Source organism: Topomyia yanbarensis, chromosome 3 (assembly GCF_030247195.1).
Source record: "Topomyia yanbarensis strain Yona2022 chromosome 3, ASM3024719v1, whole genome shotgun sequence".
NCBI lineage: Eukaryota > Metazoa > Arthropoda > Insecta > Diptera > Culicidae > Topomyia > Topomyia yanbarensis.
In genome coordinates this window covers 345,721,395-345,734,361 of record NC_080672.1, presented here as the reverse complement: position 1 = coordinate 345,734,361, position 12,967 = coordinate 345,721,395, and the positions used below count along the sequence as shown (strand labels likewise).

Below are 12,967 nucleotides of genomic sequence, written 5' to 3'. Positions count from 1 at the left end.
ATCTCCCAAAGTAGTTTGATATCCACTCCAAAACTTTTATACAATCTTCTACAATCAGCCAAAATAAAAAATACGTGTTAATTATTTTTAGCTAAACAATGCAAGAAAATTTTTTGGAAGGAATTAAAATTTTGGGTGTAAATCTGACGTGGAATGATCCTTATACTAAAATTATAAGTTGGGCTTCTAGTGGTGCTTACTGATGGTCGGGTTCGGGTTTTTGGACCCGAGACTCGGGCACGACACGAACCCGACGCAGATTCCGGGTCGGGTTCGGGTTTTAAAAATTTAAACTTCTCGGATTCGGGTCGGGTTTTCAAATTTTAAATTCTCGTGTTCGGGTCGGGTTGGGGTATTTTAAATTTGGAATTTTCGGGTTTGGGTCTGGTTTGGGTTTTGATCAAATCACACCCAACCGCTGGTCTCACAGTCTCTTTTTGTAGTATTTAACTTTAGTTCGTGATACGAATGGATGACACATATAACTATTAACTTTTATCACCTTCAATGAATCGCTAGAATTCGTTATATTTTCTAGTGCTCAAATATTGTATTTTTTTATTTATGCATAAAATTTCTTCTCTTCAGATTCGTAAACTGTCCGAATTATTCTTTTTGTTGTGTATCGCATCTAAAATCTCTATGTGGTTTATTTTTCATGATAATCATCAATAAGCAATATATTTGTCGGAAATATTGGTTCACATTTCTACTATTGAATATGAATTTTGACACACTTTTAAGCCGATAGTTAGGCCGGGGTCGAATGCGTGAAACTCGATTAAAGCGTACAGCAAATCAAAGTGAGTAGAAATCTAGGGGAAGTAAAAACAATACAAAACTATATGTTGATCCGCTCCTGATTGGTCGTTTTGACAGTCGAAAGCATTCGAAAAGTTTGCGAAAGTGTCGTGAGTGCTCTGAATAGCAGTACTTTTTGATATATATTGAATTTAAATTGTCACACTGAGAAATGTCAATGACAATAACAATATTGAATGGAAAATCAGTGGAAAGTCAGGGTATTTTCATGAAGGAATCCGGATCATGCAACGGCCCAGCCAAGGGATAATCTGACAAAAAGTGTTTGTTTCATAAATGTACCACTGATTTGATAGTGGCGCTAGTATACAGTGTGTCCAACATTTATACGTTCACCCCGTTTTTTCAGGATAACTTTTTTTTCTTTCGACCAAACTGCACCAAATTTTCAGCGTTTGTTTTAAAACTTAATCAACAATGTTTCTCGAAATATGGAAGCTCTGGTGCATTTCGTTCGTTTGTTATGGCAGTTTAAGTGAAAAAAGTGTTTCCCACTTTTATACGTTTACCCTACTATTTTTTGGAACGTTTATTTTAAAACTTTATCAACGACTTTTCTCGAAGTTTGGAAACCCTTGTGCATCTTGTTCGTTTGTTATGGCAATTTAGGTGAAAAAAGTTGTTCCTCCATTTATATATTCACTAAGAAAAAAATATAGTTTTTCCCAAAAAATGCTTTATTTAAGTAATTATCCAGTAAAAATTAACACTTCACGCAGTAGTCAATTGAATTCCCATCATTTTTAAATACAAGCTTCATTTGCTTCGGCATTTAATTATTACTATTTTCTATATTTCTTGCTCTGAGCTTGATTTAGAATAATTTGATTGCTTTCTAGAGCTTTGCAACTAACGAATACTGCTTCGCGTTGTCATATACACCACGAACCATCATACTCGAAACATTTTCAATCGGAATAACGTCCGGAGAAATCGATATTTGAATGATACCGAATATTTAATTGAGTAAAGCATTTTTTTCGGAACAACTACATTTTTTTCTTAGTGAACGTATAAATGCAGGAACAACTTTTTTCACTTAAACTGCAATAATAAACCAACGAAATGCACCAAAGCTTCGAAATTTTAAAAAAACATCGTAAGTTAGGCTTTAAAATAAATTTTGAAAGTTTGGTGCAACAATGAAAAAACGTTATTCTGAGAAAATAGGTTGGACGGATACATATTTCACATTTTTCACTCAAATTGTCATAACAAATGAACAAGATGCACCAAGGTTTCCAAACTTCGAGAAAAATCATTGATTATGTTTTAAAATAAATGCTGAAAATCTGGAGCAGTTTTTGTGAATAGAAAAAAAGTTATCCAGAAAACAGTAGGGTGAACGTATAAATGTGGGACACCACTTTTTTTTACTTAAACTGCCATAACAAACGAACGAAACGCACCAGAGCTTGCAAATTTCGAGAAACATCGTTGATTAAGTTTTAAAACAAACGCTGAAAAATTGGTGCAGTTTGCTCGAAAGAAATAGTAATTATCCTGAAAAACGGGGTGAACGTATAAATGTGGGATACACTGTACCATCACCATATGAATGTCATGAACACCGATGTCACTCAGACACATACTAGTGCCATTACCAAATCAGTAGTACATATATGAAACAAGAATTTTCTGCCAGATCATCCCGTTGCATGATCCCGATTCCTTCATGAAAATATATTAATTTCCACGATCTTAAGAAATTGATCGTAAAAATATTGTGTATTCTATTCAAGCCATTAGCAGATTTGTGGAAGTTTTGAGTCGTTCTGAGAATTCCATTGGAGATGTTGAAGCATCTCTACTGCCGCGCATATCGTACTATCTGAAGCAAAAAATAAATTATATACTCCATCATTCACGATCGCCCTAATGCTAATGATATGACGTCAAGAAAACTGATTGACATTCTTCGACACAAGTTTAGCCGTACCAACCAGTAACGCGGGTGACGTCGTGAAAACTGTCGAACACGAAGTGCCAACTGCCATATATTAATTTAGTACATGTAATAAATTATACAAAACTACACCTACAAGAATGGTTTTCGATTAAAAAATTAGAAATTTTTGGTTAAGTACGCGGGCAAGGTTATTTGAAACTCTCATCATTAAGCTTTTTGAGTTAGCCGCCGATTGATCCTACTTGCCGGTTAAGATATCGACGATTTATAAATTTCTCAGAGCATTACAAATTCTACGTTCAATAATAGTAAATAAAGATGCAAGTTCCACTCGCCAGTAATTCGTTTTGCCATAGGCAGATATATTTGGACGCGTATGGTGGTTTGGGTGCCTAAAATTAAAAATCTTCAGGATCTTGTTGATTCTCCGTATTAACAAGTCGGGTTCGGATCGGGTTTCTCAAATTATAAATTTTGTGGTTCAGGTCCGATCAATCTGATCGGGATTTTCAAATTTTGAAATTCTCGAGTTCGGATCGGGCTCGGGTTCGGGTCGGGTTCGGGTTCGAGAAAATTGCAAACCGACCATTTCTAGTGGTGCTAGGACTGCAATGTGGTATGTATAGGTGTAGCAGAACACACGGTTTGCTAGTGTGTAAACAATTCAGAAGCAGAACGGGTCGATGTAATAGCGTTCACACAATTCAATGGGTGCGGAACGAACGGTATGACGAAAGCAAGTCGATTTATTATGTGACAACTCACACCACTCATGTAAGATTCATCTTACGAATATCAAAGTGCCACCTTAGCAACACCTGTATATACCACATTGCTATGATTGATCGTTAGAGTGACTCGCGGTTGTATGGGATAACTTCAAAATGATATAAACTAGCATGCACAGCAGTTCCTTTTGTGGTTCCAACTGCCTGTGCAAAATTTGGTAGCGGTTGGTTGCTTCCTAGGCTTGCGCATTGCGTTCAAAGTTTGTATGTGATTTTATATGGGGAAATCAATTATTTTGCAATCACATTAATAAAGATCGCTATGTCACTCAATATGCAAAAACCATCTTTTTAAAACTATAGGTCAAACCTTGGTTAACAAATTTGTCGAAGACGGTAACTAACTACGAGTATTCAAAAGATAGTTATAACGATTTTAAAATCCTTCAATCCAAATGCAGAAATTTATTATTTTTTCCAACACTGCTAGTGCACCAGAAGGGCCTTACGGTATTGCACCAGTATTTTTAAAAAATGTAGCGGAAAAATTAATTCTACCAATATTACGTATTTTCAATATGTCAATGAAAAAATGGAACATTCCCAGAAATAAAGCAATCATCCTTTTTAGTGCCAATTTTCAAATCAGGCACTAAATGGAACATCATACTATCTCACGCATTCCCAAATTATTCAGAAAACTAGTAAATGACAAAATATTTCAGCAAATCGAAGTAACAAGCAAACAGCATGGCTTTTATAAAGGCCGTTCTACAAAATCAAACCATTTAGAATTTGTAACATCTATTGTAAATACAGTGGACAATGGTAAGTACGTGGAAAGTCTCTACACAGACATTGCAGTAATGCATTACTCTTCAAAAAACAAAAATATGGTATAGAAAATAAACTATTGAAATGGCTCGAACCATGTTTAACAAAACGCGAACGAACAGTTCGTTTTCAAAATATAATCTCAGAACCAATTCATTTCACCCCAGGTGTATCCCAGGGTTCCCACTTAGGCTCTTTTCTTTTTATTGTATACGTAAATTACATCACCTTTATACTCAAACACAGGCTCGTGCGCAAGGGGAGGGTTTTAGGGGTTCAAACCCCTCCCATGGGGGTTTTGAATTACTTTCAAAATAAATTATAAACTTCCTGTTCAGGGATGAAATTATACAGCGAGCCGTGCCATTCGAGTTCGGTCACTCTAGAAACAAGTCGTTGAAAAAACCAAGGAAGAAACCTCGCGAAGGGCGCTGGTGAGGTTGGTCGGCATCTCTGGATCGGTTCATGTTTCGGCATGTTTCGATATTAGCACTAGTTGTGGTTAGATCAGCTTCACAGCAAAGGTCGGTCAGCGGACTAGCAAAGTGATCTAAGGAAAAAGCATAATGTCAGAGAAAATCAAGATATCGTTATTATTATTTATTGCCGATGATCTCTCCATCGGAGTGACTGACAGCTAAATGGCCCGCGAAAATGGTCATCGGTATCGGGAGGAATACCGCCGACGCAAAATTCTCAGCAGCAGCTAGCAAATAAATAGCAACGACTAACGCCAAGACGAATAAGAAACTCTGCGAAGGTGGTTGTAAAGAGATGTAAATCATTATGGTCGACATCTCTGGATCGGTTCATGCCTCAACAGATGACGACATTTGCAGTAGATCTGAGCAGGTCAGATATACCGAGATGGTTGGGCAGCAAACAAGAAAAAGCATCAATGGAAAAAACATGAACGATTAACACGAAATAAAAAAGAGTATGAGTACAATCCCCACTGAAGTAGTGCCTACACGGAAAAAATCCGATCATAAATCCATGAAAAAATGATCGCTATTTCGTGAACAATTTACGATTTACAAAAACCGTGACCAAGTTCCTAAAATTATGAGTAATAAACCTCGTATCCATGAAACAATTTGTGTTTCCACAAAACTAGATCGTCCCGACTATATACATGGCGTTACATTTAAATGTTTGGTTGGTTTACTGTTGTTCGCAGGACATGTTCAGATTTTGTTATGAGTCTTGTTCATAATTTGAGAATACACATCCGACAGTCAAGCGATTTTGATGATTTCCGGAGCTAATCCCCGATTTTTGTGATATCGTATGACGTTACCGCGCTATTTTATTCATGAGTTTACTATCCGATTTTTATGCCAGGGTAGCGTAGTCAAAATTTACCCTTTCTTTTATAAGAAACGTAGAAAAATCAAAACCCTCCCCATGAGCATTTTCTGCGCACGGGCCTAAAAGTGCGTAAACATATCTGCAGACCAAATGAAACTTTTCATGGAAATAAGAAGTATTCCAAAACAAAATTAATCTATTCCACACACGGTGTAACAAAAGTCTACTCCAACTTAACCTAAGGAATGTAACTCAATGACCTGCAGCATAAAAACTTCAAACATCCCCATAGACTGGGAACTTAGGAAACCAACTTGTAGAAACTATTAAAATTGTACGAGATTTTAGACTTCAAGCTCACATTTGTGGAAAATTCCAATACAATAATAAATAAAGTAAATAGGATGCTGGGTTTTATTAAAGGGGGAGGGGTAAGGGTTTTTCGTTAAAATAAAAACACTTTATTGCGAATTTTTTTTAGAACTTTGCGTGAAGCGAACTGATCAAAACTTTTGAACATTATAGTATATGATTTCAATAACATGCTGTAATTTTTCTATGCAAAAATATCGACAAACGACTCGGTGACGAAGCTTTTTGTAGAACGTCTCTGGAAAAACATGATTTGCGGTGTTACCTGCCATTCCAAAACTACTTAATCACACTTTAAATACACATTCTATGTGAAAAATACCTAACCCCTACGTTGAGTTTTTGAGATAAATTTTCAATTAGGGGTTTTTTTTACTCAATAACTATTTTTCGCGAAAAATTTTGTCTTTTTATGAGCAAACACCCCCTTAAATGAAAAATTATCTCAAAGCTCAACCTAAAGGTTAGGTATTTTTAACATAGAATGTATATGCAAAGTGTGAAAGAAATCGGTTAAGTAGTTTTTGAAAGGCAGGTAACACCGCAAACCATGTTATATCCAGAGATGTTGTAAAAAGGTTCGACATCGAGTCGTTTGTCGATATTTTTGCATAGAAAAATTACAGCATGTTATTGAAATATAAAAAAGTTTTGATCAATTCGCTTCCCGAAAAGTTCTAAAAACATCGCAAAAAAGTGTTTTTTTTTCACGCTGCAATCTTTACCTTGTGTGATATAAAGAAAATTGGAGTCTTGCCAAGTCTTGTCTTCAAATGTGACGAAAATAACAATAAGGCCACCCTGAAAGTTTCGTGAATTGCGTGTCTCAGGCCCTCGTTTAATTTCCCTACATCAAGAATATCTCTCCAATAACATCAGATCCATCTAAACTAAGCTTTTTTGCGTCCAAAAAGAGGACTGATTTTAGCTGCTACATATATTTGAGGGATTAGCTTTAGAACTTTTACATATATTGAAAGGATCTCAGTGGATCTCAGTGGCGGATCCAGAGGGAGGGTCTTGGGGGTCCGGACCCCCCCCAGAATTTTTTTAACTTCTTGAGGAAATTTGAAATAATTTCTATTTTAAATTCCTATTGAATTCAAAAGCATTCTAAACCATATTCGACCACCAAAACTGATTTTAATTGAATAAGATTATTATATATTGTACAATAAACATTTCAGAATCGAAATTTTGGACCCCTCTGAAATTTTTTTCTGGTTCCACTCCTGGTGGATCTATTATTATTTAAGCCACATTTGAACACCGCGGCAAGACTCCAATTTTCATTATATCACACAAAATGACTTCCCAAAGGCATATAGAATTCATTGGTGATTTTGGCGATAACTTGTGGGCTGAAACCCGGATTTTTTGCAAGAAAATACCGCAATACATTCTCCAAAACAAATAAAATCTTTTCTCACATCACGAAACATCGCTATCTTGGAATTGTCTGCTATCTGCCCTGATCTAAACACAATAGAGAACATTTGGACTATTATGTTTTAGCGTGCACAAGGACGACAATTCGATGCAACACTTCAGCTGAAAGCAGTAATTTAAGAAGCATGGCCAAAAATCGACACCACGGTCCTGGAATAATTGGTTGAATTAATGCCACGTCTAGCAGATGTTATTGCAGCTCTATGAGGCTGAACAAAGTGTTAAGTTCTCAATTGAAGTCTGATTTGTGAATAATAATGGTTGATTTGGTTTTGCACGGTATAATTATTTCTTATGAGTCGTTTATAAATTTATTCATTTAAAAGTAAGTAGCATAACAATAAAATCATGATATGATGCATGTGATTTGTTTCGGTCCAAAGTACCACACAAAAATCGATTTCACTTTCATTTGGGTCGTAGAAGTATTATTTTAGGATTTTGATGGTGCACGGTACACTTATTTTGCGCACTGTAGGCGTAGAATTTTATAAAATGAAGCAAATTCTTTATGTTTTTATTGGATATTATAAAACGACATTGTTCAAATATTGATTACCTGTTTCAATTCAAGATTGAAAAACCTAATCTCAGACAAATAATGGCGCCATCAAATTCCTAACCTTTCAAACGCAAGTTATCTAATGGTTATTGCACGTGCGAAAGGCAGAAAAAAAATTCTGGTTAAAACCTAGGAACCAAATCATGCACCGATGGAATGCACGCATTCCAAAATCACATTTCATAATGATTGATTTCCTTTGCTTCCTGAAAATCAAGCTCCTTTGAATGAAATAATGGTTTATTTGAAACAATGTTTAAAGGTTATTGAAGAAGGCATATTTACCATTGTCGCTCCGTGGCACAATCCACAACCCCCAAAATCCCACATTCAATGACTGACCTTAGTCAAAGAACAACCCACATAACGGAAAGCTTCAACAACAAAGTAGCGATTCCTGAATCCATCCACCCACTTCGATTGCATGCAGATATAGTTCGAGAATCGGATCCAAACCGCATTTGCATTTCGGCGAACATTCATCTGAATGCAGCAAAAAAAACTCAAAAGTTCAAACCATGATTGAAGATTAATGCTCATCAGAAAAATCCATTAGTAGTTCCAACCCCTTTGCACTGCATCACTCTTAAGTGTACGGTACTTACCGGGTCGAGTGGGCCTTTCAGTTCGCTCCGAGACCAGATGAAAAGGTGGAAATTCGAGTGGAAACGCTTCATCGGTGGCAGAATAACCAGCCTTTTTTTCGGTAACTCCAGTTCCAACGCGGGAAAGGTAGATGAACGAACAGGAGGCGAGGGGTTAATAAATATTCCTTTCTTCCTTTTTAGGACCCGTATGAAAAAGTGTGCCGCCACCACCGATACGATCGGAGGTTTTATGCCATCGACAGATCGAACTGGGCGGCATTTCCGAGTTCTGGCGGATGGAAACCTACTGATGTGGGGGCGCGAATCGAAAGCCACTCTCCGTCGCTTTGTTCGTCTCTTTCAATTTTTTGTTTGGATGGGACTTTGGTGAATGATAGCAGTGCCAACTGCAAATTGCGATCTAATGGTTGAATGTTTAAAATTCCAATATGTTAAACTAAGAGGTGATGAAGAAAAACGATTCCGGGGTTTTTGCAAGGAAGAAGATCCTTTCCGGGAGGCAGCTACCCGCTTGGTTTTGGGTTGATGGGGGGAAAGTGAGCAAATTTACATTTGCCGGAGCCCAACCCAGCAGCGAGACAAGATGACAAAACTAATGGCTTCACACGCGACGTGGAGGATTTCTGAACGAACGTGTGTAAAAAAGGAAGGCCATCCGAAGATGAATGGATTTATTGAAGTGGAGCAAATGCGAATTGATGGAGTGGCGTCGATTTTTACTCTTTGTGTGTGCTTAATGTCACTAGTCATGAATTGATCGATTTACAATAATACTGGCTACAAATGAGCTGGAAGACTAACTATTCTAACAATCAAACGCGTTGTACTCATTGTTGTAGTAATATATCCTTAATGCATCCCAGTCTATCAATTAATTCCAGTCTTTGATGATCCAAATAAAAACCAGAAACAACTCGTTAAGTTGGTGAAATTTTTAAAATATGATTTGTCGAATTAAATAACAAATAATGAGACTTCGAGGAATCATCCACCTTGGATCTATACGTGATGCATCGTCATACCCATTCCGCTCGAAACGGTATATTTCGAACCCATGTGTTGGTCGCAGTTGGGGCTATATCTGTATCCACTAGAGAAAGATTCAAACCGAATACCGAGTCGTGTGAAAATGGTGAATTTTAGTACGTTAAATTAAACAAGCACGTTACTTTTGTGAAGTTTAATTCATTACTTTGTCCGTTCTAAAAATTTCAGCTGCTGCAAGTGAAAATGAGATACCTTCGATGATTTTTGTTTCTATCATTATAAGTAAAGAACTTTAAATTTTCTCAACTTTCATTTTTGTTCTTGTGATATATTGAAAAATTATTACTCTTAAGATTTTTGAACTTAATTGAACATTAAACTCCTTTCGAACAAAGTAAACCAACGCTCGTACCTTTAATATGATCACTAGAATGAAGAAGATAATGATAGGTAATCCACCTGCACAACGAAACAGATGCGCGAATGACTTGAGTAAATAATAGCTCACGACGTGCTACACTTCGGAATTTTAAAAGATCAAAATTCCACAAAACAAAACCATGCGAAGGGAACACTTAACAACACTTCAATACGACTGAACACCGCGACGATCGGAGCCACACTGAGCTGCGATAAGAACTTTGAGCCGCTTGCGCACGCTAAACTCCCGCAGCCATAATTGCACATTGATACGGAGGAAGGGTACGATTTATTTACTACTAAATAGGTACCTATGTAGTATTTGTCGTGGTGTACTGTATGCAGCCGCCGTTATCTGCTGCCAACCGACTAACGCCGTTGGCCCGGCGCGGTCTACGAACAAGCGATCATGTGGCGACAAATTTTGCACCGATGACCGTGCCCTTTCATTGCCGCCGGTTATCAGTGCGAGCGGCGGTAAACTGTGAGAGCACTAGTGACACCGGATCAGTTGTTTGCAGTTGCTGATTCGGCGCAGATGAGTGGCTCTGAGAGTATGGTAAAAAGAGAAAAATACTTAGCCGGATCGGGATTAGGAGATTACACTTCGTTGTTGGTTGATTGGAATTGAAAATCAGATGGTTTAGGAAATTTTGAATGAAGTAACGCTATCCGCATAGCTATCCAACCAACAAGATAACGGTATTGAGCTTTTCACGCAAAAATGGTTTTTACCTGATTTTCTCTTGACGACGTAAATTTTTCTCTTTTGGGATGTATATAGTATTGGTTTGTTTCGATTTTTGGCCTCATCAGGAAATCCGAACTTCTATTCCTGCGGGTTGTGATTCGTTTTGGATTTTGCCTCAATCTGGTGCTAAGTCAGTATCAGATTCTGATGAGACAAAGTCGAAACGCAATCCATGACATACTAAATCACACTTGCTTTATAATATGAATCGTGGTACAAATAGTTGAAACATTCACAATTACCTATACTGGACCAATTGATATTGATTATCGCGCTTTCTGTAGATCAATGTAGATCTGTTCGGAAAGATCGGATTGTTAACCCGAAATTTATGAAAACTCAATCTGAGTAGATTCCTAGTCTCACCACGAGTGCTTGCTCTTAAATAAATTTTAAAGAAAATTTCAGTGCAAATGCTTTAAAAATTTTTGGATATTTTTAAAAAAAAACGCTTTTAATCCACCTAACAGTGTGATGAGACATTTCTTATAACTCTTATCACTCTCTTCGGATATTATATCGTTTGAGAACATTTAGAACTTGATGTTTCGCGATGTTTTTGATAACACATACTACATGGGATAGTGGCAGGACTCAGAGAATCGCTCAAATCAGCATAGGACAACATCAGTGCTAGAAATCTCAAACCAAATCAATGGGAAAGCGAAAAAATGGCCCATGGACAAGAATTATCGTTAATGCTCTGTTAATAAAATATCTAAATTGTGGTGGGAAAACTGAATTTTCCTAAAGGGGTTATTTATTTATCATTCGCATGTATGAAAAAAGCCTTATGTTTACATTTGTGAGTATCGCCCTTTTCACAAAAAAGCGTTGAAATGAAATCGCAGCTCCTGATGTCACGCTATCTCTGAAGTGTATGCGTGCATAGTTCCAAATTTTACTTCGACATCGACTTTTTCTAAAGGTGACTTCCCAGTAGTATCCTTGATTTGAATTATTATCGCTAATCCTAATGCCAAAGAACAAATAAAAACCTCTCGAAAACGAACCGTTTGGGGAAATCATCATCATTACTGGAATTTTCATTTTCACGAAACTTTTCGATAGCCTTCCGTCACTTGCGTTAATGCACTGGGTGCACAGTGCTCCGAAAATCTAGCGAAATCGTCTTAGGGCACCAGCGGGTCTAATTCAGAGCTATCTGCGCGGCGAGTTAAATCTGTAAAGAACACTAAAAATTATTTTCTATTCCATAATTTTCATTTCAGCAATTCGAGAGATCGTGCTCACCGCAAGCCATGAAAAATAGACTACGTTGTGAAGCGACGGTCACTATTTATTAAAAAATCACGGTTAAATAAAAAATTAAACTATTAAAAAATTTCAAATAGTTTATAATTTTCACAAACTTATTAGGAAAAATTGTTTAATAAGCTTTCGTAATATTGTGTAGGAAAAAAGCTGAAAATTTCAGTATTTTCTCTATCTGCAACGAAACGGTATACGAATTGGAATAGGTTCGCCAAATTTTGGAAGAAGTCTATAAAATAACCCCTTGAAAGCTACCTAAAAATTGTTGTAGTTCGATGCAATAAAAAAACATATTTGGCAATTCATATTTGGCTGATAAAATTGGGGTGTCAATGTATTATAATAGATATTCAGCGTTCGAAGAAGTTTCTGTGAACGAGTGTAGAACGACTTTGTTTCTACTTACTTGAAGTCAGCGGCGTAGCCAGAAATTCGGTTTGGTGGGGGTTTGGTGAAAATCGATCTTACTGTCCAAACGGCATAATTCCGAAACCATAATTTTTGAAGTTTTAAAATTATGCAGAATTATTTTCCAGAAAATAGTAACAAGGTTCGTATCTTTAGCGAATTTGTTGAGACTTTATTGTAGTCATGAATATTAACCTGAGAAAATTCACCATACATACTTCTTGGACGATATACCGTCAAAATTATTTTATCAAATGATGCGCTGTTTAACGTTTGTAAAACTCATCGAAGATACTAAACCTCCGAAATTGGCGGTTTCAAAATGATGTTATCTTGACCTTAAATTACTGTTTTTAAACATTTGACCTATACATACAATTGGTCATACAACAAAAATCAAATGCTCATCAAAATCGATCAGAACCTGCTAGAGTCGAATGTAAATCGTAATTTTTCATAAATTTCTCTCTACATTCGGAAAGTGTTCTCCTCGTTATTAATCAAATTACGTTTTCGTCTCAACTCGACACA

The 12,967-nt window shown here is 36.7% G+C and overlaps 1 protein-coding gene across 5 annotated transcripts in view; it reads right to left on the bottom strand.

The window, feature by feature from the left end:
• Positions 1-10,204, bottom strand: part of LOC131694102 (axotactin) — a 147,694-nt gene extending 137,490 nt beyond the window's left edge. For 4 of the 5 annotated variants that reach the window (XM_058982486.1, XM_058982493.1, XM_058982490.1 and 1 more), the window contains exon 1: positions 9,995-10,204. The gene's annotated coding sequence lies outside the window, so the exon portion shown is untranslated. The remainder of the gene's footprint in view (positions 1-9,994) is intronic. The other variant, XM_058982489.1, reaches the window with a different exon arrangement.
• Positions 10,205-12,967: the final 2,763 nt, after the last annotated feature.